This window comes from Lissotriton helveticus, chromosome 7, assembly GCF_964261635.1.
Source record: "Lissotriton helveticus chromosome 7, aLisHel1.1, whole genome shotgun sequence".
In the NCBI taxonomy this organism is placed as follows: Eukaryota; Metazoa; Chordata; class Amphibia; order Caudata; family Salamandridae; genus Lissotriton; species Lissotriton helveticus.
Genome location: NC_136068.1, coordinates 1,906,902,687 through 1,906,924,760, shown reverse-complemented (window position 1 = coordinate 1,906,924,760; position 22,074 = coordinate 1,906,902,687).

Genomic DNA, 22,074 nt, shown 5'->3' with positions numbered 1-22,074 from the left:
TGGCATGATTCAGTGACCCAGGTTTCCTGTGAACAGATAATAGTAACATTAGTTTTAAATTCAAGCCATTCTGGTGAGTTGAGCTTACTACGCAGCCCTGCTACGTTCCAACATAGAACTGTGATGTTGTTTAGATCTGGGGTTATAGAGTCCACAATTATCTTATTACTCAACGTTGATTGCTCCATGGTCATTAAGACATGTGTTACCTGTCTCAGGCTGTGTAGTATCAACAGGAGTTAGAGTTATGGAAGCAGGGTTTTGCAAAACAAAAGTAGTTTTCGACGTTGCATCTCCCTACACCTCCCCTGGGGAGCACCACCCACAGAAACTCCCATGAAATGCTTCTTTATTTATACGGCCATGAAAAGCTATGCAGAGTGGCTTTATGTGACTTTGTAAATATAGAGCACAACATTACGGTACCAGTGTGTCAAAAAAGTGATTCTTCGTACAGTGGATGGGGCTTGTGAATATATGCCTTCTTTCTTTGATGTTCATTTTAAAATAGACTGCAGAAGGGATAAACTGTTCTTACACCATGTATAAGTGAAATGTGAGATATGGTGTAGCTGTGTTGTAGAAGAGGGTGCTAAAATTTGAAAAGTTAACTAATAAGTATACTGTTGTGTTTGCCATGGGTTTGTTATATTGACGTAAGTGCATGTAGCATGGGTCTGGTGGCTCAGTGGACTAATGCATCCTCTGCAGGGGCCTGTGTTCGAGCTCATGCTCACAGGTTAAAATCCTGGCAGGTCCTCTCAAACTTTCATCCATCTGAGGTCGATAAAATGAGTACCATTCAGTTGGGTAACAATAAACAGCTGTTATTCAGCGCCAAGATGCCTACGGGTGAACGTGCGCTTTACAAATACACATGTTATGTAGTAATATTTCTAGGTTTCTCTGTAGATTTAAAACTGCAACATAACACAAAAACTGTATTGTATTAAGAGTACGTTTGTAGAAAATTAGTTGTTAGATTGGCTAGGGTAAATTGTTTTTTTTTTTTTACAGAACCATAACTACAAAAGTGGCAAAATGCAGAAAAAGTGTTGAAAGAAAAAAACAGGTAAGAGGACAAAGTCACTTCTTAAAAGTATATGAACTTTCTTACAAACAATACAAAATAAGTAAAATGAAATTATGACTATGAGATGCAATAAGAGTGGACAAACTGTACAGTGCAAGAACAGAAAAGACTATAAAAGACATGGACGCACCTTAACCAGGAGACAGAATCAGTTTAAGGAATTCAGAGCCAGAATATTTTTGAGGCGTTATAAATCTACAGTGAACTATGAATAAGTATAGCAGAAGGAGAGAGGCACTGAAACAGATACAAAGGGGGTCATTAGGATGGCCGATGGATTGCCCCCCCAGGCTGGCGGTAGCCACCGCCGGCCTGGCGGGGACAATCCGCCCACCATCCTCAGTTAAATGGTCCCCCCGCCATACAAATATGGCGCGGGGGAACCGCGGCGAACGGAAAGACCGTCTACCGCTTTTCCACCCCGGCCGCCTTGCGGCCCGGGCGGAAAAGGTTTAATATTGTGGCGCAAAAAACAGAGTATATCCTGAGCTAAACATCAAGGTCTCATCGCCGCCACCGACGACCTTCGAACTCTGATGGACAACGGAGAAACAGCGGCCCTCATCCTCCTGGACCTCTCCGCGGCTTTCGACACTGTCTGCCACCGCACCCTAGTACAGCGCCTCAGCAACATCGGAATCCAGGAGAAGGCACTGGAATGGATCACCTCCTTCCTCGACGGAAGAACACAAAGAGTCCGCCTACCACCGTACAAGTCAGAGGCCACCAAAGTCATCTGCGGCGTACCCCAAGGATCCTCGCTGAGCCCAACCCTCTTCAACGTCTACATGAGCCCCCTCGCGGCCATCGCACGCCAACACAACCTGAACATCATCTCCTACGCCGACGACACCCAGCTGATCCTCTCCCTGACCAACGACCCCGCCACCGCCAGAGCCAACCTGCACGAAGGGATGAGAGACGTAGCCGAATGGATGACGACCAGCCGCCTGAAACTGAACTCAGACAAGACGGAGGTCCTCATCCTGGGCTCCACGCCCTCCGCCTGGGACGACTCCTGGTGGCCCCCCGCCCTGGGCACCGCACCCAAACCGACAGACCACGCACGGAACCTGGGCTTCATCCTGGACTCCTCCCTCTCCATGACAAGACAAGTCAACGCCGTCTCCTCGTCATGCTTCAACATCCTGCGCATGCTACGTAAGATCTTCCGGTGGATCCCCACCGAGACGAGGAAGACGGTCACCCAAGCCCTCGTCACCAGCCGACTGGACTACGGCAACGCCCTCTACGCCGGAACCACGGCCAAACTCCAGAAGAGACTCCAGCGGATCCAGAACGCCTCGGCGAGACTCATCCTCGACATCCCCCGACGCAGCCACATCACCGGACACCTGAGAGATCTGCACTGGCTCCCGGTCAACAAGAGAATCACCTTCCGGCTCCTCACCCACGCGCACAAAGCCCTACACGACCAAGGCCCGAGCTACCTCAACAACCGGATCAGCTTCTACACTCCCAAGCGCCTCCTCAGATCAACCAACCTCGCCCTCGCCGCCGTCCCCCGCATCCGAAGAGCGACAACAGGAGGAAGATCCTTCTCCTACCTGGCAGCCAAGACCTGGAACTCACTTCCGACCAATCTACGCCTGACCCAAGACCACCTCTCCTTCAGGAAGAAGCTCAAGACCTGGCTGTTCGAGCAGTAGCGGCACCCCCCCCCCTCCCAGCGCCTTGAGACCCTACGGGTGAGTAGTGCGCTCTACAAATGACCTGATTGATTGATTGAAGAAGTCGTCATGTGGAAAATATGTGTCTTTATGAAACACTTTAACATTAATCTTTCAGACATAATGTCAGTGAAAACATAGATGAAGGAAATTTGCTGTGGCTGTATTTGAAGGATGTTTAGTGAGACATAACAAAGGAAATATAATCAACCATCGAAAGCTAAGTTGCCAAACTCCAGACAAAAGAGAGTTTTTCTATTTAGCCTTCTCACAGTTGTTTAAGCCATGGTGAACTAAAAGTGAGCTGCTTGAATAATTTGAATGTTGTGAAGACTCTTTCAATGCTAAGGAAGAAAGCATTGGTTGCTTTGTGTTTCCAGTGTATCTTCAAATGTTGAGATATGAGAATGTACAAGAAGAAACAATTGCTGCTGAGATAGCAAGAGAGAGTTCTCAGAGAAGTCAAACTTCAGCACCTGAAAGTCAAGATCCCCTGGAAAAGCAAATCATTGAAACTGAAGCAGCAATAGCTATGAACAAGGTGGAGAATGCAATGCAGCAAGTAAGGAAGGACACTCTGGATCTAGAACTACTAATACAGTAATTGAATGCAGATTAGAAAAAAATATTTGAAGAGGTAAAAAGGAAAAGTAGAACATTGATTTCTCCATGAGAATAAAGAGTGTGTATTTTCTACATATAAACCAGTTCTATTTACATAAGTGGTTAAGGAACTGGAAAAAGCTTCTTGATTAAAGTACTGACAAATTGCCTACGGAACAGAACAGAGTCCAATTTGTCATGTTTAGTCACTGCACCAACAGGCCTAGCTGCTCAAAATTAAATGAATTACCCTTCATTGATTGTTAATGCTGCCTGTTAAACATGACATCAAATTACAATAAAGCACATTATGTGGTGATGCTTCTCATGAAGAGGGAAGAGTATTAAAGAAATTAAAGCTCCTAAATATGGTGTCTAACCTAATGTTGGTTTTTAAACATTTAAAAATGTAGCAAATATCGATAAGTGACTTCGCTGTTCTTTTTTAAGGAAACCACTTAATAGTCTATGGAGACCTGCTACAACTAACTCCTGTAAAAGGGCAACCTATATTCAAGAAACTACTCCATAATGAAACAAGGAATTTACTAGGAAGTATTGTAAATCTTTCAATACAAAGAGCTAATCCAAATTATTTGCCAAGCATCAAATATGAAATATGCTGATATACTAAAGGATATAAGAGTGGGAGTCTTCACTAAAGAGGGTAACACAGTATTACAAACCTGTCTCATCAAGAATGTTTTCTAGTAATGTTTCATCAGCTGAAATAATATACACAATTTTGTTAAGGAAGAGAAGTCTTTTGTTTGTTTGATGCCAACTCTTGAGGAATGTAGTAAATTTAATGTACAAGAGATTGTCGAAATTAAAGCAAATGATAAAATGAAATATCAAGGAGTTACAGTGCTACTAACAGAAAACTTTCAATTCAAATTGGATAGATTAGAAAAGTCTGCATCAAAGACTACAGGATTAGATAAACAGTTATGTATCTGTAAAAATAGTTGTGTAATTTTACATAATATTTTAAATGTTGAAAAAGGGCTAGTGAATGGTGCAATGGGTAAAGTTATGAAGTTTGTTCATTATCCAGACATAAGTGATGTGGAATACTTAGCCATAACATTTGATGATATTGTGAATTTAAGCAGATTGGTAGATGTGTTGTACATTTCTTACTTGTGAAAGATTTGTATTTCCAGCAAAGCAGTTCCCAGTGATTTTCAGCATATGCAGTAACTAATATTCGTAGTAGTGTATTCAAAGAAGGAATGTCATATGTTACTTTGTCACGAATTAGAGAATTGTCTGGTTTATTTCTGATTGATTTTGATGAGAAGAAAGTAAGGGCTGATGTGAGCTGTGTAACGGGGTATAACCAGTTAATAACTCAAAATGTACCTCATTTAGGGGAGTGTCCTGCGGTATTGGAGGTGAGACGAATGCTCACCGAGCAAGATACATTTGAGCCCTACATCAATAATCTATCTAATTTTTAGTTGTGCTTTCTTTTATTGAGGACATTGCATATTGCATTTTAACGCCCCCCGCTAGCACTTTGCACCCTTTGGTTTAATATATTTTTATACTTGTGCTTTTGCACATTACCTTTCTTGCTATTCCTGGCTGGATTTTAATCTTGGTCTCCACTTCCCCGGTCCAACGCAGCTAACTCCGATTGATTGGAGGGAAGTGGACACACCCTCAGGCTTGATATGCCTGACTTCCGGTAGAGAAACCGGAACACAGCCTTTCCCGCGCCCGGCCAGCTACTTAGTCCTATGCTGGGCTGGACGCGCAGTGGATGTGCGCAGCAGGCACGCTGCCGGCGTGCCAAATGCAAGCCCGTCTGTGCCTGTCCGTGCCAAGTCCACGACAAGAGCAGGAAGTGCTTCCAATAATGACATAAAAATTAAGTACTCTTCAGCTGCATTACAAATTTCGAATACTGAGGGCCCAAGTAAGAACTTGATATCACCTGAGAAGCTACAAGGGGGATTTTTATGCCTCCACTGTAAATTGGAAATCCCCACTATAAACAGTATTCCTAAGCCAAGGGTATCCATCAACATGGCCCAGCTGAAAGGGGTTCTAATTAATGCCGGCTCACTGTGCAAACACTGCTAAGACATCAGAGATCTGATAACGGAGCAACAGTTGGACTTCCTATTCATTACTGAGACCTGGCTGAAAGAGTGGTGCAACCCAGATAGCGTGGTAGCTTTGCCACCTGTCTATACGATCCATAGGAAAGACAGAGGGGACTCCCAAGGGGGGGTCTGGTCATTATCCTCCGGGACGCTCTACACTACACTACCTTTGAATTAGACACACTCAAGGAAGCAGGAAGTCTTAGTTTCTGCATCTCACTTACCGCCTCTGTGTCATTCTCAGCAGCCCTAATTAACTACCCACCGGGTCACGGTGCCATTTTTAATGAATCACTAGGAGACACCCTAAGCCATTTACTTTTGAGATATGCCAACTTCACCATATTAGGAGATTTTAATTTGCACCTAGAAGATAAGAAAGAGCCAGGAGTAGACAACTTTCTCCAAATAATAGAAATATTAGGACTAACCCAGATGGTGGACACTCCTTCACACCGAGCTGGTCACACACTGGATGGGGTCTGCTCCAACTTCACCCACCTTTCAGTAGATCCACCCACCCCACAAATATGGTCTGATCACAACCTAGTCCCTCTCCACTCAGTATTCCCATGACTACCCACGTCAACAAACAAGCAGAGGTGCACCAACCGGACGCAATTGGACACAACTAAGTTGGCAATTATCGCTCAGGCACAGATTCCTACCCTTTTAGGGAACAGGGCTATGGACTCACGCCTCTTCCACAATTGGATGACAGCAATAAGCAACAAACTTATCCCACAAGATAAACCCAATATAAATAGAAAGACAGAATCCAAGAGAATCACTTGGTTCACACCCATGCTTAAAGCAGCACATAACCAATGTAAACAACAAGAGCGCAAATGGAGAAAAGGTTATGACGCCAAAGAGAAGCAAGCATTGAAAATAAGCAGAATGCTTTACCACAAACAGGTTAAGTGAGCTAAAAAAGATTACTACTCGAATAAAATACAGGAGGCCAAACTAGACCAAAAAGTTACTTTCTAATCCTAAAGCTTTCCAAAAAATAACTGACCCATCACAAATGCTATGCGAGCAAATCTTATGCTTCTTTAAAAAAAAAAAAATCATGAACATCCAAAAAGACGTCATCACAGATACCAGCTCTTCGGCGAATGCCAATGCAGAGCACGAATATGAAACTACCCAATATTCTATGCGCTCTTTTGAACCAGTTACTCCGCATCAACCCTGCAAAGCTATATATAGCATGTAATCTGGATCTCCGTTAGACGCCTGTCCCCCTTCAATCCTTCACCAGATTATTGACAAAGTCAATCCAATTATAAACCAGATTGTCAACTCCTCCTTTAGTTCAGGGACAGTGCCAAAAGACTGGAAGTTAGTGCTAGTGAAGCCTTTGAAAAAGAAACCTAATATTGATTCATCGGTCCTCTCCAATCTTCTTCCCATATCACTCCTTCCACTATTAGGAAAAATTACTGAAACATTTGTGCATAAAAAGCTAACTAAATTCATCAAGGCCGCACATATCCTCCACCCCCAACAATCCTGTTTCCGCACTAATCAATCCACTGAGTCTGCACTTCTGTAAATCACAGACTCTCTTAAAATGATTGATGACAGAGGTAAGAAGGCTGTGCTGACCCTACCCGAACTATCGGCCGCATTTGATACCATATCACATAGCATCCTCCTCTCTGGGCTCAAATCATGCCGTGTCTCACAAACTGCCTTGGAATGGCTAAAATTGTTTCTTTCCATGCGCAGGCAAGCTGTGGCCCTGGGAAACTTCTTTTCAGTGGAACGCACCATCACAACAGGAGTACCACAGGGCTCTTCATAAAGCCCTCTGTTATTTAATGTCTACATGACCACACTCTTCTCACTAATACCATCATTTGGGAACGAAGTTACGTCCTACGTAGACGATACCTAAATGATCCTATCCCTTACCAAAACTCTAGGGAGGCCAAACTCAATTTTAAAAGATGCTTCACCAAGGTCCTCCAGTGGATGAAGGATAACCACCTCAAGTGCAACACCGGAAAAAAACGAGATCTTACCAATAGGTAAAGAATACTCTTTCTCGCCTGATGAGTGTTGGCCAGAGGGTACCTCACCTCCACCTGATATGCTAACGGTGGCAAGAAAACTTAGAAGTGCAGTTTGACACCGCCCTTAGTTTCAAACCACATACTCTGAAGGTTGCAGGGATCTGCTTCAGCCTTATACAATCTTTGAAATGTATTTTTCGACCTACTCCCACTCGCGGCAAGGAAATCAATAGCGCCTTGATACTTACACAGCTAGATTACTGCAACAGTCCCCTGGCAGGAGCCAACAAACAAACCTTAAAAAAACTCCAAGTAGTCCAACACACAGCAGCACGGCTGGTCTTAAAACGTCCCCCTAAGTCTTCTGCTTCTGCAGCCCTGAAAACTCTTCATTGGCTCCTACTGCACAAGAGAATACTCTTTAAGATTCTCCTTATCATTCTCAGAGCCTCACTCAAATTGGGGCCACAATACGTCACATCAAGATTTACCCCCTACAGCACAACCAGAACCCTCAAGTCATCATCCGCCAACCTAGTCAAACCTCCCAGTATCAGATGTAAAACTAGGGGAGAAAAAACAATAGCAGCAATAGGCTCCAGAGCCTGAAACCTTCTTCCACAGCATCTGAGAACACATAAATCTGAAACTCAATATAGGAAAGAACTAAAGACTTGAATTTTCGGAGCCACAGATGAAGCCTATCTATCATCTAAGAAGTTGAGGGCAATCACCCACCTCCATACCAGCGCCAGGATGCTCTTTACGGAGTGGCAGTTAGCGCTTTAAAAATGCCAATTTTCATTTCATTTAATTTCAAAAAGCAATATTGTTTCCAAAGAGGAAAATATCCAAACAGTCTATCAAAGTTGAACAGAAAGATGAACACAAAGGAAATCAACAAGGAGACAACGAAAGAAAACTAGAGCACAATGAGGATATCCAAGGCTATCACTTTATAGGGTTCTCTCAAAATCTTCAGCAGGATACCTAAGAATGGCTAATGGTAATTCTAGGACTAGTAGATGAAGAAGATGTGAATATCAATGAATTATTTGGTTTAACTCATAAATGGACTCATAACTGTGAAGATTGTGAATTTACATCTAGCACTGAAATCAATTCAGAACAATTCCTGTATTTGACATTACCAGATTGTGAAGCTGTACCGTTTGAAGATTTAACTACAAACACCCATCATTATATGACCTGTTGGAACTACAGATCAGAACTTAGATCAAGGTTTTTCCTACAGAGGTATGGAAAATATATCAGAGTCATGCTACAACGATGCAGAGTCGATGGTAATATGTTAGGAACTGAAATTACAAACTTCAAAGCTGCACATATTTCCATTTCAAAATGAACTTTCTCAGCTACTGCAGCATATATCACATATCATGAAGGAGCTAGTATAACCTCTGGGCATTACATAATATATTTAAGATGTCAAACAGGATGGACGGAGTGCAGTGACGTACAAGGGACATTCAAATCAAGACTTCCCAAAAAGTTACCAAAGATAAGATAAGAAAATGTGGTATTGTGTTAATATATATATGGATTATGTGTTTCTGAGACATTATTTGGCCTACTGAGTGTATTGTCCTCAGCAAGCCTATTAGAAATGAAGGACTCTTTTTAACTGGGGGAAAGGAATGGAAAGATATTTCAAGACAACATTGAGTTACTACAGATACAAAGTAAATGGAGGAACTATAACACCTGTAGCCTTAAGTTGCATATAAAAAATCTCTTCACCACTAAAAAAGTCCCCTTTTGTTTCTGTTACAGCAACTTCTACATTGAACTATGAGTTATGTTTTTCATACATAAACTAAGAACAGTGTAGACATCATTTGGCCTAACAGGAATTATGTTTAAAAAAGGATATGCAAAAATGAAGACTGCTTCATAATTGTTGGACATTTTGTTCCAGATATAATAACATGAGAAGCAATGTTACCATATAGTTGTTTTCATTAAGGTAGTAAGCTATCAGCAAGTCAGTATCAAAAAAACTTGTAGTGAGTGCAGTGAACAGTATGACATAATTATAATGATCTACTGTACACATTTTTGTTTTACAATATTTTGATTGTTTTTCCCACTGTTTCATGATGAGTCTTCATAAAAGGCACTGTTGAAAGTCAACAAGTATAAAAGCTGAAAACAGGAAAAAACAGTAAAACATTTGTCTAAGTTGAAATACTGTATTGGTAAAAAACATTATTGTATGTTGTTTGGTTACCTAATATTCTAAATAAAACTCTAATAAGTTTTTGACATTTTTTATTTTTTCTCAAAAGTGGGTGGAGTTCAAGATATATTACGTGTGTAAAATCATTAATCTAGTAATGGATTCATTGAGTTACTACTCATGTATTTTTCCCATATCCCAAGTACAACATTTGCACTAGTCCAATCGACCAGTCACTACATAAGCAGTTATTCAATCACTCAGGTACTGCACTTGAATTCATCTAATCCCCCAGCCACTACTCATGCACTCATCCATTCACTGAGGCACTACCCATGCACTTATCCACTCACCCCAGCACTACTCATGGACTCATTCAATCACCCATACAGTACCCATGCACTCATAAAATCACCCAGGCACTATCCATGTGCTTACCCAATCATGCAAACAGCATTCATGCATTCACCGTATCACCCAGACCCTATGTGTGTACTCAACCAATCACCAAGCCACTACCCTTGCACTGATCCAAAGACAAAGGGTCTGCCCTTGAACTCATCCAATCATCCAGGCGCTACTTTTGCAGAAATCTACTCAGCTATGGGCTACTCACGCTCTCATACAATCAATCAGGCACTATCCATGCAAATATCCAAATACCCAGGAAGTACCCATGCACTTATCAATTACGTCAGGCACTATCTATGCACTCACAGAACACCCAACCATTTTCCATGCACTGATCTAATCACCCAGACACTACGCTTGCACTCTTGCATTCACTGAGGTACTACCCACGCACTCATCGATTCACCCAGGTGCTACCCATGCACTAATTCATTCACCTACACATTATCCATGCATTTATCCTTTACGTAGGCATTACCCTTGCACTCATCCACTCACTGAAACACTACCCATGCCCTCCTTCATTCACCCATGCATTACCATTCTACTCATTCATTCACCCATGCCCTACGCTTGCACTCATGCATTCACTGAAGCACTATGCTTGTGCTCATTCATTCACTCAGGCACTAACCATGCACTCATCCATTTACTGAGTCACTACCCATGCACTCATGCAATCATCCAGGCACTATTCATATACACTCCCAATTATTCAGGCACTATGCATTCATTCACCCAATCACCCAGGCACTTTCTATGTACTCACCCAATCACCGATCCACCACCCTTGAACTAATACAATGAATGAAGCACTATCTTGCACTTATCCAATCACTCAGGTGTTACCAGTCCACTCATTCATTTACTCAGATACTAAAGTTACACTGATCCATTCACTCGCTCACTACCCTTGCACTCATCTATTCACCCATGTACTAACCATGCACATATTGAATCCCCCAGGTACTACCCTTCGACTCATCCATTCACCAAAGCACTACTTGTGTACTCATCTATTTACCCAGCCACTATCCATGTCTCATCCATACACCCAGGCACTAACCATAGACTCATTAATTTACCCCGACATTATCCATGTACTCATACATTCACTCAGGCAGTACTGATGCACTCATCCAATCAACCAGGCACCGCTCATACATTTGTCCAATCAGCCATACACTACCCTTGTGCTTATCCATTTACTCAAGCAGTATGCAGGCGGTCATCTATTCACTCAAGCACTAAAACACACGGCCTGGCTTCACGGTCTCTGCCTCCCTATGGCTGCTGCCGCCTCCATCTCAGAGCTCAAGAAGCATTTGCAATGCAATAGGTCTCGCATTTGCAAGAGTTTAAGCTATTGGCAATGTAAATGACAATGCATTTTATGTGTTTTGAAAACCTGCAGGCAGTGCCCCTTGCGCCACTTTTGCGTCACTTTTCCCATTTTAAAAATGACGCAAAAGTGGCTCAAGGGGCTTGTAAATCTGCCCCTTTGTACTTACGGTCTTTGCTTATACGTAGTAAGGCTGGCAGTAACTGCGCCTCTTTTACTGGCGGTAACTGTGCCTCTTTTTTTGCCAGCCTTGCTTCTCACAAGCATGGACTATAAGTACAAAAGTGGGGGTTTACGCACTGCTTGCAGGTTTTCATTTAGAATGGCAGTAGCTCAACCTCTCGCAAATGCTTGTTTTTCTTTATTTGCAGGGAGTACTTCTTGGTACATCATTTCTTTACCCATTCCTTCACGACCTTTTAAAGTTAAACCTTCTCTGCCTTCCCCTCATCCCTTTTTAAATGTGGATGTATGGATCTCCACGTGCAACAATAACCCTAAGGTTGATATTTAGGGCTGAAGTCCCCAAAGAGCTTGCTGCACTTTCCTTGTGGGTGAATGAATGTGACTCGGAAGAATATGACGTCATGGTAAGTGCTTCCGTCACGTGGAACCTCGGCAAGGCTCTGGTCCTGATCAATATGATGATTTTCTTATACCCGTTGGACCCGTGGTTTTCACCCGTTATATATTAAATGTACCGGGTATGAATGCATATCAGGTTGAGGTTGAGAGGTGACGTCACACCCCCTTTAGGACAGGTCGAGCTGCAGCTTGGAGGGTGTGCCCGGGGTGCCCTGGGGATGCCACCCTCCCCCTGGCACCAGCTGCCATCCTCTCCCCGCCTCCCTGCCACCTGCCACCAGGCCTCATCCCTGCATGGAGAGGAGGGGCTCGGCTTGGCCGGATACCAGACCGGAAGGGCGCCCGCGCAGAGGACGTGCAGTGCCCCCGGGCACAGAGACCAGCCATGGACTGCCTGCCCCGGCCCCTCCAGCTGCGAGCCCGACCTCCGACGCCACAGGACCCCGGCAGTGCTGCTGGTAAGCTCGGGGTGACTCACTCCTGTAACTAGTCTCTTCACTGCCTGGCTGGGGTTAAAAACCGGCCGCCTCGGGTGAATCTGGCCTGGCTTTCATGCCGAGGCGCCGGGGCTCTTTTAATAGTGCCCTATGTTTGCTAACCCTGAATATATTTTCAATATCAAACATATTGTTATTAGTCAGGAAAGTATTCCACCTCCCCCCCGTTATATTGAGAGGGTGAGTGGGCAAGAGGGCTGTTTGTTAAACAGTAACACAAAATATTATTTATAAACAAACAAAGCGACTCTTGACAAGTGTTGCCACTGCTACCATTATCACCTTTAAAGTTGTTATCAAATAACGCAGGCCATCTGTTCCTCCTAGCCAGAACTGCCTAGCTTAGCAGGTCAATGCGCCCGCTGCACCGATCTGTGTGCAATGTGTGTCACAGAGCGAGGACCAGCGGAGCCGACTTAGAATGTTATTCTTATCAAGTCGATAAAGCGCCGAGCACTAGGTGCAACGTTGTTAACCTCCACGATGGTTGCATTTTGGTTCTGGTTTAACGCCAGTCTGGTTATATGTTGCTTGAATTGGTGCCCTGCCGGTGCACGTGTTTTCCTTACCCTGTGAACTTCTCCTTAGGAGCAGACTGCCACTTTTAAAGGGGTATTTCCAAAGCTGTGGCGGGAGACAGGTAGCACCAGAAAGCCTGGCGCTGTCCAGGTCTAAGGCCTTGATTACAAGGAGCCAGGAAAGGGTGCGGTGTTTACAACACCCGGTGGATTTAGGTGAAAATGTAGGACGCGTTGGACAGTGGCGTCTGACTGAACAGAAGTTTGCATTAGATGTGTTCAACCAGGTGGCGCTGGTGCATTGTAACACGTGCAGCAATAACACAGCGAACACTAGACGGATATGGAGCATTGGGGGGGCGGTGTCAAGCTGCGAAATCTATTACGACCTTCACGAAAGTGCAAGAAAGACCTTGAAACTTCACGTCATTTTGTGAATTCCACGTGAAAAATGCGTCTTTCCACAGCAATGTATGCATCATTTACTTTAGCTTAAACTGAAAAACACCACGAGAAAAGCACACTTTGTAAAAACCGGTGCTCTATTAAATAGTTCCATCTGGCACAGAAAAGCTCTGCATCTGCAGTGAAAACAAATCGGCATGGGGTTTCGAGCATGGAATCTGAAAGCACTTTTAAAAGCAGCATGAAACACTCAGTGGGTTGTGTCTGGCATGGTTTGGGGGCATTGGGATAAACGTATCACACTAGGAGCAGAAAAAACACAAATAAAAAGAGGTCACCCAGGCAGCATTCTTGAAGAGTAAAAATGGGGAACTTGAAACACGTTGCAGGTGAAAAAATCGTTGCACACCCCTAGTCACAAGTTCACAACAGGTCACTTTCTATATATTTCTTTACTGACAAGGTCATCTCATGGTTTTAGAGTTTCGTATAGCCGGGCATGCAACCTTGTGTATAATTCTGTGCACCCATGTAATCCTGACCATGGTTTTTGGTGGATGGAACTTCCGCTGCATGCAAACGTTGTGATCCTGGACGCGTTACTCAGTGGAAGGTACTTCCACTGCGTGCCAATGTTGTGATCCTGGACGTGTTACTTAGTGGACGGAACTACCACTGCGTGACAAGGTTGTGATCCTGGACATGTTACTTGGTGGAAGGAACTACCACTGCGTGCCAAGGTTGGGATCCCTGATGTGGTAGTTGATGGAAGGTACTACCAGTGCATGCCACGGTTGCGATCTTGGCCATGTTACTTGGTTGAAGGAACTATCACTTCATGCAAGGTTTTGACCTTGGACCTGTTACTTGGTGAAAGGTGCTACCATTGTGTGCCAAGATTGTGATCCTGGACGTGTTACATGGTGGAAGGTACTACCATCGCTTGCCAAGGATGTGATCCTGGCCGTGTTACTTGGTGGAAAGAACTACCACTGCATGCAAAGGTTGTGTTCCTATATTACTTTATGGAAGGTAGTACCAGTGCGTGGCAAGGTTGTGATCCTGGACATGTTACTTGATGGGAGGAACTACCATTTTGTGCCATGGTTGTGATCCTGTGTTGCTTTGTGGAAGGAACTACCACTTCTAAAAGGTTGTGACCTTGGAAGTGTTACTTGTAGAAGGTGCTACCATCGCTTGCCAAGGTTGTGATCTTTGACGTGTTACTTAGTGGAAGGTGCTACCATTGCATGCCACAGTTGTGATCCTGGCCATGTTACTTGGTGGAAGGTACTACCACTTCATGAAAGGTTGTGACCTTAGACGAGTTATTTGATTGGGTGGAAGGCACTACCATTGTGTGCCATGGTAGTGATTCTGTGTTACTTGATGGAAGGTACTATCAGTGCATTTCAAGGTTGCGATCCTGGATGTGTTACTTGATGGAAGGTACTATCAGTGCATTTCAAGGTTGCGATCCTGGATGTGTTACTTGATGGAAGGTACTGCCAGTGCATGCCAAGATTTTAATCCTGGCCATGTTACTTGGTGGAAGGAACTTCCACTTCATGCAAGGTTGTGACCTTAGAACTTTTACTTGGTAGAAGGTGCTACCATTGTGTGCCAAGGTTGTGATCCTGGACGTATTACTTGGTGGAAGGAACTACCACTTTATGAAAGGTTGTGACCTTGGAAGTGTTACTTGGTGGAAGGTGCTACCATCACATGCCAAGGATGTCATCCTGGCCGTGTTACTTGGTGGAAGGATCTACCAATGCGTGCCAAGGTTGTGTTCCCATATTACTTTATGGAAGGTACTACCAGTGCGTGCCAAGGTTGTGATCCTGTGGTACTTGGTGGAAGGTACTACCAGTATATGCCAAGGTTGTGTTTCTAACCATTTTACTTGGTGGAAGAAACTACCACTCAGTGCAAAGGTTGCAATACTGGCCATTTTACTTGGTGGAAGGTACTACCAGTGCATGTCATGGTTGTGATCCTGGATGTGTTATTTGGTGGAAGGAACTATCACTGCGTGCAAAGGTTGTGATCCTATGTTACTTGGAGGAAGGTACTACCAGTGCTTGCCAAGGTTGTGACCTTGGACGTGTTCCTTAGTGGAAGGTACTACCAGTGTGTGCCAATAATGTGATCCCTGGTCATGTTACTTAGTGGAAGGAACTACGCTGTGTGCTAAGGTTGTGATCCTGGACTTGTTACTTAGTGGAAGAGTACTACCACTGCGTGCAAAGGTTGTGATCCTGGACGTGTTTCTCGGTCAAGGAAACTACCACTTCATGATAGGTTGTGACCTTGACGTGCTACTTGGTGGAAGGTGCTACTATTGTGTGCTAAGATTGTGATCGTGAGTGGTTGTGTAACTTGGTTGAACGAAATACCACTGCATGCCAAGGTTATGATCCTGGACGTGTCACTTGGTTGAAGGTACTGCCAGTGCGTGCAAAGGTTGTAATCCTGGACATGTTACTTAGTGGAAGGTACTACCACTTCAGGAAGAGGTGTTACCTTGGACGTGATACTTGGTGGAAGTTTCTACAATTGTGTGCCAAGGTTATGATCCTATGTTACTTGATGGAAGGTACTACCAGTGCATGCCAAGGTTGCAATCCTGACCATGTTACTTGGTGGAAGGAACTACCACTTCATGCAAGGCTGTGACCTTGGAAGTGTTACTTGGTGGAAGGTGCTACAATCACATGCCAAGGATGTGATCCTGGCCGTGTTACTTGGTGGAAGGAACTACCACTGCGTTCCAAGGTTGTGTTCCTAGATTACTTTATGGAAGGTACTACCAGTGCGTGCCAAGGTTGTGACCATGTGGTACTCGGTGGAAGGTACAACCAGTGTATGCCAAGGTTGTGTTTCTAACCATGTTACTTGATGGAAGAAACTACCACTGCATGCAAAGGTTGCGATACTGGCCATTTTACTTGGTGGAAGGTACTACCAGTGCATGTCATGGTGGTGATCCTGGATGTGTTATTTGGTGGAAGGAACTACCACTGCGTGCAAAGGTTGTGACCTTGGACGCGTTCCTTGGTGGAAGGTACTACCAGTGTGTGCCAATGATGTGATCCCTGTGCATGTTACTTAGTGGAAGAAACTACACTGTGTGCAAAGGTTGTTATCCTGGACGTGTTTCTCGGTCAAAGAAACTACCACTTCATGAATGGTTGTGACCTTGGATGTGTTACTTGGTGGAAGGTGCTACTATTGTGTGCCAAGATTGTGATCATGAGTGGTTGTGTAACTTGGTAGAACGAAATACCACTGCATGCCAAGGTTATGATCCTGGACATGCCACTTGGTTGAAGGTACTGCCAGTGCTTGCAAAGGTTGTGATCCTGGACATGTTACTTCGTGGAAGGTACTACCACTCAGGAAAGGTTGGAACCTTGGACGTGTTACTTGGTGGGAGTTTCTACCATTGTGTGCCAAGGTTGTGATCTTGGACATGTTACTTGCTATAAGATACTACCTACCATTGCGTTGCCACGGTTGTGATCCAGGGATGTTACCTGGTGAGGATACTGCAGTTGCATGCCACATTTGTGATCCTGGCCATGTTACTTGGTGGAAGGAATTACCACTACATGAAAGGTTGTGACCTTGGACGTGTTATTTAATTTGGTGGAAGGTGCTACCATCACATGCCAAGGATGTGATCCAGTGTTACTTGATGGAGGGTACTACCAGTGCATGCCAAGGTTGTAATTCTAGCTGTGCTACTTGGTGGAAGACACTACCACTGCGTGCAAAATTTAAGATATTGGCCATGTAACTTGGCGGAAGGTACTCCCAGTGCATGTCATGGTTTGTGATCCTGGATGCGTTATTTGGTGGAAGGAACTGCCACTGCATGCAAAGGTTGTGATCCTGTGTTACTTGGTGGAAGGTACTACCAGTGCATGCCAAGGTTGTGACCCTGGATGTGTTACTTGGTGGAAGGTACTACCAGTATGTGCCAATGATGTGATCCCCGGGCATGTTACTTAATGGAAGGAACTACACTGTGTGCAAAGGTTGTGATCCTGGATGTGTTACTCAGTCGACGAAACCACCACTTAATGAAAGGTTGTGATTTTGGACGTGTTACTTGGTGGAAGGTGCTACTATTGTGTGCCAAGATTTTGACCTGCTTGGACGTGTTACTTGGTGGAAGGTGCTACCATTGTGTGCTAAGGTTGTGACCTTGGACGTGTTACTTGGTAGAAGGTACAACCATTCGGTGCCAAGGTTGTGATCCTGGCCATGTTACTTGATGGAAGGTACTACCTATCATTGTGTTGCCAAGGTTGTTATCCAGGCGTGTTACCTGGTGAGCATACTACCGTTGCGTGCCACGGTTGTGATCCAGGCGTGTTACCTGGTGGGCATACTACTGTTGCATGCCACGGTTGTGATCAAGGCTTGTTACCTGATGAGGAGACAACAGTTGCATACCAAGCTTGCGATCCTGGCTGTACTATTTAGTGAAGGTGCTACCTGTGCGTGTCAAGGCTGTGGTAAGGTGTTTGTTGCATCAGTGGCCTGCTGTGGCATCAGGTGGAGTTGCAGTCATCTGGTGTAGGTATGATTGATGTTGTCAGGGTGTATGGGGTAACCACCGGTGTGTGCGGTGTGATCTATTTAATCCTGGGCGAAGCACTACGCTACGCTCGCGTAGTTTGCGAAGTTTGCACAACTTCGCACTATGCGAGCTGCACATAGCACAGTGAGAACACACGTAGGGCAGCGGTCTTTTTTTGCTTGTTCGCGGTCCTCAACGTCATGTTCGCGACCGTGAGCAAGCAAAATGGCATCCCGGCGAGATTCTCAACGCGGGGAGGTCAGGTTTCTCATTGTGAGTGGTCGTGCATGCTCGCGACCGCTCGCGATGAGAAACTACCAGTTCGCGTTGAGAAAGCTGCCGCTCGAGTAAAAATCTACTCGAGCGGCAGAAAACTACAGCTCTCACTGTGCAAGATGCCGTTTTCAATTATTGCACAGTGCCGGATGCTTGTTGACACTGTGCAATCATTGAAAATGCATCTTGAACAGTGCGAACATGCTACTACGCAGCTCGCGTAGTGCTGCGTGAAGTTCGCGTAGTGCGAAGTGCACTTCGCGTAGCGCTACTTCGCAAACTACGCCCACGCTTAGATCTATTTGAAAAAAAGGTTGGGGAGCCTGTCAGATCAATCCAGTACCCTAAACATTTATTTGTACATCAGGGGTTTCATAATTATTCTATGGGTAATTACCTCTGTAGTTCACACTCATAATAGCTAATCAGAACATGGTGTTGTTTTCTACCTTATAATAAATAGCTACTACTAACAATGGGTACTACTCTAATAACTGGAATTTTGTGTTTTACTACGATTAGCCAATAGGTATGGGTACTTATTAAAATGTTTGAGGACCTTTTACCTTTGTAGTGCACTCATCTCTCTTTCTGCCCACCTTTGACCTCAAAAACCATTCGTCCCTGCTGTAATTTTGTTCTGTATTGCACCACTCGATGTGGAGGGACACTAACATTGATTCTACGTCTTCTTATCTGTTTATTTTTTTTTTTTTTTCATTTTCTGAACCCCTCGGAGAACATTTTCTGTGGCTGCCCTTCTGCTATTGGACTTAGTCCTCAACATAATGCCTTTTCCCCTGCCCTACTGGTCATGCGTGTTCTTCACTCTTGTCTATGTTCTGCCTCGTCCGTCCACGCACCTGAAATTCCATGACTTTCACAGACTGAGGCTTGGTCCTCTCCCATGCAGGGTAGATTGTATGCATTTGCCGAATATCATTCCCAGGGATAGAGGTAATATGCCAAAGGCAAAAATGGCAAATTGTGAGCTCGGTCAACCAAGTCTCAACAGCCTGTGTGCATTAAAAGGGACCAATGAGAATATGAGACTTGGCAATGGCAGTGTCTACCGGCAAATATGGGCCATCTGAGCCAGGACTATATTGTGACGCTCTACTCTGCGCACTCCATGCCACTCTACTCGGCAACACTGCCCTCAATGCCACAACATCCTGCACCATTCCACTCTACCCTGCACTATCCTACTCTACCCCACTTCTCTCTTTACTCAAACAATCCACTGTACACCACTGCACTCTATGCCTCTCTAATCCACTCTGCAGCACTCCACTCTATGCAGCACCACTCTTCTCTATACCACTACACTCTACACCACCCCACTCTAAACCATTGCACTCTATGTCAAAGCACTCTAATTCAAAACCAATGCACTCAACATCACTGCACTCTACGCCAATCTACTCTGTACCACTGCACTCTACACCACTATACTCTACTCTGCAACACTCCTCTCTGCGCCCCTACACAGGAGCATAGCTTTATGATGGGTTGTTGAGGTGTTTCACCCCCATTATGCATATTATTTAGTAACTAGTTGGGTACAGGAGCTTTCAGTCAGGTATGGTAAGGTGCCTGTCGGATTTCACCTGGGATTTTTAAATACTCACACAAACACACAAACACTCTTTTGTAATGAAGTTCATAAAGCATAGTTATTTTACTAAATACTGTGTTTTAAGTACCCCGCACTCCTTTTCATTGGCCTTTAAGCTCACCTCATGCGCTGCTTCTCATATCCGCCACTCTACTCTGTACCACTGCACTCTACGTCACTGCACTCTATGCCACGCTACTCTGCATCACACAACTCTATGCCAATCTACTTTGCATCACACATTCTACGCCACTCTACAGCACTTCACTCTATCCCAATGCACTTTACGCTACTGCACTGTCGGAAGCTGGCTCTTTCTATAGCAGAGCAAAGCGAGGTAAACTCTGTAAAGAGTCCAGGCAGACCCATATTGTCTCACGGGCTGCACTTGCTGCAAAGGGTCCAGTATCCTGGGTATTGGTCCTTTACAGATCCCGTCAATCCTGGTGTCCTTTAAAATCTTTGGAGGGACAGACCTGACCTTCAGGAGCACAGGATCATCTGTCTGGGTAGCTGCTGTGTCACTCTGGCTGGGGGGCGGGGGCGGCAACTCTGTAGACCTGACTTTTTGTTTCGGTGGCTGCACATTGTGGGGCAGTGTCTCCTCTTCTCAAATGATGATTGCTTGGGAATTAGCAAAGGGCTGGCAGTCTTTTGGGGTTCATGGAATGTGGTCAGTACAGGATGAGTTGCTGGTCACAATTGTCAAGACTGGGTGCAGGAAGGCAGGTTTTAGTAATTAAAGTCCACAGTAGTCTTCATTTCTTGTTTTTCTTGCGGCTCTTCTTTGTCCTCTCTTGAACCGTCAAATCTGAGTTCCTGGTGTCAAGGGTGCCGCGTAAATACTTAATTTTGCGGTTTTATAGTGACCAACGGGTCGCCCGGATTTTTCACTTTTTGAACACCTAATTGTTTAGCTTTTACTGTGGGAGAGCCTCATAAGCTAGGACTCACCCACAGTGAACTCATGATGAAATAGACTGCATGTGGGTTTCACCAGGGTCCACCTTGTAAAAGAAGGCCTCTGCGCTGCAGCCAGGGTAAGTTACATGTGGACACGTGTGCACACGTGTGTGCACCTGTGTAAGGGCTGCATGGGGGAGGTTCCTGTTGTTCTCAGCCCAGGAGCAGGTACAGATAGAGTGGTGTGGCAGGAATTAAGCAGTGTTGGGTGATGACATGGAATAGACTTTATGATGTGAGTAGACACATGTAAGAGAAGGTCACTGTGCTTTACTGTTTCACTGTAGGAACACTCCATTACTCTCCTTTGGAGACCGAGACCACAATGGGTAGTTTCAGGTTCCTAGAGCCTACAAATTCCAGACACGCACTAAAGTACACTCAAAGTTGTGTAAAAAGAAGTATTATGCTGAGTCCAAAGCCATATCTGTACTGCCTTTGGGTCAGCTAGAACTGCCCTGTTCCTCTGACTCAGCTCATAACAAGAGCCTGGCCGGGTGTGAACCGGCCTGGCTGGATTAATTACCTTCCTCCCCAAGCTATAGCATCAGAGGACTAGCCCTTCACTGCAAGCATTCCTAAGGCTGAAAGGTCTTCTCTCCAGGAGGGAGAGATGGGGGTGAAGCTGCAGGTCATCCATCAGCAGCTGTCACTAGTGCCAGGCACCAGGCCCGCACTTGGCCTGGGCTGTGAAGTCAGCAAGGGGGGAAGGGGGCTTTTTAGAGAACATGTGGCAGGAGACCCCTGGACAATGCCATCTTCCCAGAGGCCTGTGCAGGATGGAGGGAGCAGGGGCAGAGAGTTGATGTGTTGCTGCAGGATACGGCAGAAGTGCCTTCCTGCCAGCCCCCCTCCAATTTCTCTTAAAAGGTTTTGCACAGGAAGAGGAGCTCTCTCTGAGGTGTGGTCTTGCTGAGGAAGACAGGTGCTGGAACCTGGCACCATGGGCAGTCGGAAGGAGGAACCCCATGACTGTCCCAAGACTCTAGACTGCGCCTCCGAGGGAGTCCAGGGCCAGTGAGGAGAACCCTGGACCTCTGTGCAAGGAGAAGGGTGGTCCAGAAGGAGACCCAGGTGAAAGGCAGGGGCAGGGAGCCAGTAAAGACAGTTCCATGCAGAGTCATACTCTTGGAGGCCAGAAGG